Source organism: Anabrus simplex, chromosome 1, assembly GCF_040414725.1.
Source record: "Anabrus simplex isolate iqAnaSimp1 chromosome 1, ASM4041472v1, whole genome shotgun sequence".
Classification (NCBI taxonomy): domain Eukaryota; kingdom Metazoa; phylum Arthropoda; class Insecta; order Orthoptera; family Tettigoniidae; genus Anabrus; species Anabrus simplex.
Genome location: NC_090265.1, coordinates 723,353,110 through 723,358,316, shown reverse-complemented (window position 1 = coordinate 723,358,316; position 5,207 = coordinate 723,353,110).

Genomic DNA, 5,207 nt, shown 5'->3' with positions numbered 1-5,207 from the left:
AAAAACTATTTGATGTTATTAATTATAATGTGGTTCCAGTTGTGTATGGAGGAGTCACTTATAGTAAAATTATGCCACCAATGTCTTACATAGATGCAGCAGACTTCAGCGCTCCACAGGATCTAGCTAACTATCTTTCGTACTTAGACAAGATTCCAGATGAGTATGTCAAGTATTTCTGGTGGAAAAGCCACTACAGGGTCTACAGACAAAGTGCTCATGTACTGTGCAAACTGTGTGAGATGTTGCACAATTCAAACCTGTCAAACAAAGTATATCCTGACATTAGAGAATGTTGGGGAGGTAAAGGGGTTTGTCACTCGCCACAAGAAATTTTCAAAAGTTTTGCCCCACGTTTGGTTGTGAGCATTCCTTCTTCTTCATTGGTTGTTTTATTTTATTTTATCTAACCTTGCCCTCTGGTTTCAATTCATTTAATTTTAAATTCTCTTCTACCCAAATTGATTTTCGAATTATCTCTATTGGTGTCCTTTATGCGGTGAGTTTTCATGTGTATTATATTTTGAGGGCAATGTCGATACTGCCACAATATGATTCGAATGAGAACACATCAATACCAATATCTCAGAAGAAACACCTTGTAGCATGGTTTGTTTCGAATTGCAATGCTGCTAGTCAGCGTTCAAAGTATGTGGAGAAATTGGCTAAATATATCCCTATTCATATTTATGGAAAGTGTGGAAATTACAGTTGTCCTAAAGAAAATAGAATTGCATGTTATGAACAACATTAATATACCTACTCCGTTCTTTGTTCACACCGTACTAACGTATTAGTTTCGTTTTTCTCCATTAATATTTGTATAATAAATTTATTGTTAAACTGCCAGCTTCTTCTTCGTCTTCCTCTTCGTTCTATTAATTCTAAAACAAATGAATTATTTATTAGTTAATTTGTTGGATCCTTCGAGGACAGACATTATAATGTTCATAAACTGTTGTTATTAAATTTTACTATTTCTTAACTAGTTCTTATCTTTTCATGATCATGGTTCTGAACTATCCTCTAAAATTTACTATATTTATTCTGATAATTTTTAAAATCGTGGTCACATTTGCAATGGTGAACTAATGAGCTCGGCCTCCACATATTTACACCTTTGAGGTAAGTTGCCACTTGCATGTACTAATTTCTGTTCCTTATTCGTGTTCTGCTTGGGGTGTAGTGACGCTGTATTGCTACTGGTGTTACTGTGTAAGTGCACTGTGTGTGTGAATTTTTATCTTGCCTGATCTTAGTGCTTGGTGAATGCCTTACTGTTATTGTGTTCATAATTATCTGTCACCCCTCACGTTTCTGTGTATTTTTCCTACCTGCCACCGTCTCATTTATATTTAAATAATGCCTCGTCACAGTATTGATGTGTACTGTAATCATAATAACTGCCATGTTACAGTGTTAATTTGATTCATTCTATCGTCTCACGTCACAGGGTACAGGTGAAAACAGAGGAGTTGTCGAAACCAAAGTCTTGGGAGGACCGAAAATAACAAAGATATGATTTGAGAGCAATTTAAGGGGTGACAGCGGAATTCATTTTAAAAACAGGGAAATAGCCAAACAAACTTTGAAAAACCGTCAATGACAGGCAGTATGCCGATATTTACGTTCTTGGATTTTGCCAGTTGACCACAGAAATCAATGAACAATTTCTCCCCGGGAGAGTTCGCAATGTTAGCGGAGTGGAAACCGACTTGACTCTTCTAGCAGGTTTTCATTTTTGGCAAACGTCACTCTTCCTGACGTATTCGCAGAGATCCCTTTTCAAGTTTGGCCAGTAATAGTTCCGAGCAATCCTGTAGAAGGTTTTTAGTTACCTAAGGTGTGGACTTAGATATGAATTATGGTAGTAATTTAAGATCATAGCCCTCACGTCGCGGGGAAAAAATACCTTAAAAGACTTGTGCAACCCATTACACCAAAGCAATGCGAAACGAACCTGAAATTTCCACGACGAATACTATATATTATTGTGTTAGACCAGTCTCATAGTATTCTTGTAGCGTGCCACGGCACATCTGGGCACGATGAGCACCCAGGAATAAATAGTCGGAAAAACACAACACATACAAACCACGGAGAACCATCTCCAGGGTTGTCAACCGTGCGGTTCGAACCCACTATCTCCATAATAGTAGATACTGGCCACACTTAAGCGACTGCAGTTATCGAGCTCGGTAATTTCATCTTAAATGTATATCTTATGAAGGTAAATTCTATTCATATTTTGTAATTTCATCACATTAAATTCTAAGCCAATGTTATTTCTATGCAGCTGAAAATGGCCTAATGAGGCCGAAACATGAACTGTTACTTTAAATCTTTTTGCAATCTTGAGTTGTGAATAAATTTGAATGCATTCACTTGATGGAACAATTATACTAGTATTTTAATTTATATATCAATCGTCAGGAGGGAACCAAAATAAAGTTTAAATAATTTGTTTTTGAAATTTAGTGCGCAGTGATGAACTCCAATTGAAAACACGATTTGTCGTGAGGTGTTGTTACTGGTGCCACTTTACGGTGTTGAAAGACTGCAGGCTTTTGATATATGGATATGTCCCAGAATGTTGGAGATCGCATGGGTAGACCACATCACCAGTGAGGAGGTAGGGCCGATGACCTAGATGTTAGGCCCCTTGAAACAACAAGCATCATCATCAAGCAGTGAGGAGGTACTACATCGAGCTGGGAAGTTCACCACCCCACCATTCCCTAATATGAGAATATATTATGTGTGATAGTTTGGAATTGTGTAGCACGTATCGCAAAACGCAGGAAAACAGCTTATTCCGGTTACATGTCGCAAAACTACAAATGCAGCCTTATTCAACAATTCATGGAAGGCAAGACAGAGGAGAAAGGCTAGACATGGCCAGAGGAAATTATCCTCCCACATTGGCTCCACATCTACGGTACAACAACTCTGATACAGGAAGCAGAATTAATAAATAAAGAAGGAAACTTACTCCACGATCCTCACCGACCTTCTGCAAGGGTACTGTACCGAAAGAAGAAGTAGCGATATCTGAAAAATATTCTTCAAATATTTAATAGAATTTTAAATCAATCCAAATTACTAATTAAAATGCAGAGGAAACAGGTAATAGATAACACGAACAGTCATCCAAGAAATGGTGAATAAAATGTGAGGTCAGTAACTACCACCACCAAGTCTTGTAGAGCAATGTCAGGTCAAGGAGAAACCACTCCTTAATTCAATAAATCCCTAATTAAAATTCAGGATAATCAGGTAATGGATGATACGAAAAGTCACCCAAATAAGTGGTGAATAAAATGTGAAATTAGTAACTATCACCACCAACGTCAAATCAATCAGCAACGTTCTCCCGATCTCAGTGAAATCAGACTCAAGTCTCAATTCTCAAAACAAAAATGCCACAATAACGGTCATCAAGACGACGAGAAAAATGAATCAGGCAATGAAAACTTGTGAAAAATCACCATAATCTATAACTTGTCCTGACTGACTGACTGATTCATCATCGCTGAGCCAAAACTACTGGACCTCCTGTGGGTGGGGGCGGTAGAATAACACCCACGGTATCCCCTGCCTGTCGTAAGAGGCGATTAAAAGGGGCCCCAAGGGCTCTGAATTTTGGAGCGTGGGTTGGCGACCACGGGGCCCTCAGCTGAGTCCTGGTATTGCTTCCACTTGTGCCAGGCTCTTCACTTTCATCTATCCTGTCTGACCTCTCTTGGTCAACTCTTGTTCCTTTCCGACACCGACGCTATTAGGTTTGCGAGGGCTAGGGAGTCTTTCATTTTCACGCCCTTCGTGGCCCTTGTCTTTCTTTGTCCGATATCTTCATTTTTCGAAGTGTCGGATCCCTTCCATTTTTCCTGTCTGATTAGTGTTATATAGAGGATGGTTACCAAGTTGTACTTCCTCTTGAAACAATAATCACCACCACCACCACCAAAACTACTGGACATAAAGAAATGAAATCTTGGGGATACATTCCTATTAACATGTAGGTGCTCGCTAAGAGAGGATTTTTGGATATTCCATCGCTAAGGGGGTGAAAAGGGGGTGAAATTTTAAAATGAATGTATCTATATCTCAAAACTTTAAAAGTTTACAGATGTAAAAATTGGTATTTAGAATCTTCATTAAAAATAAGGAAACGCGTATTTTTTTTTTTGTTTTCGGAAAAACCCAATAGGAGGGGTTAAAAGGGTGAAAAAGCGTTGAATGCCTTTAATGAGGATACTTATATCTCAGAAACTGAAGATATTACAAACCTGAAAATTGGTATTTGGGATCTCCTTTAAAAATAAAGGAACACGTATGTTTTGTTTTTGGAAAATCCAAATAATTGTGGGAGTGAAAAGGGGGTTAATTTTTAAATGATCAAAACTTTTAATGTTATTTGCTTTACGTCCCACTAATTATTTTTTGTTTTCGGAGACGCCGAGTTGCCGAAATTTTGTCTCGCAGGAGTTCTTTTACGTGCCAGTAAATCTACAGACACGAGTCTGACGTATTTGAGCACCTTAAAGTACGACCGGCATGTTTAATATCATACCAGATCATTTCATAAACTGAACTTACTGACAGTCATCTAACATCTGTTATAACTGGAAATTTCTGTAAACAATTTAATGTTGCTGATGTTATGTTGGTTTTATATTCAAGAAAATTGTTAATGTGCCCCCCGCCCCTGGAAAAGATCCTGCGGGCGCCCATGACGACCGGACTGAGCCAGGATCGAGCCTGCCAAGTTGGGCTCAGAAGGCCAGCGCCTCAACCGGCTGAGCCACTCGGCCCGGCTCAAAACTTTTAAAGTGTACAGATGTAAAAATTGGTATTTAGAATCCCCTTTAATAATAAAGAAAACCGAGCTCGATAGCTGCAGTCGCTTAAGTGCGGCCAATATCCAGTATTCGGGAGATAGTAGGTTCGAACTCCACTGTCGGCAGCCCTGGTTTCCCATTTTCACACCAGGCAAATGCCGGGGCTGTACCATAATTAAGGCCGGCCGCTTTCCTTCCCACGCCTAGCCCTTGCCTGTCCCATCGTCTCCATAAGACCTATCTGTGTCGGTGCGACGTAAAGCAACTAGCAAAGAAAATTAAGAAACACTTTTTTTTTTCGGAAAATCCCAATGGGAGGGGCAAAAAGGGTGAAAAAGTGGTTGAATGCCTTCATGAGGATACTTA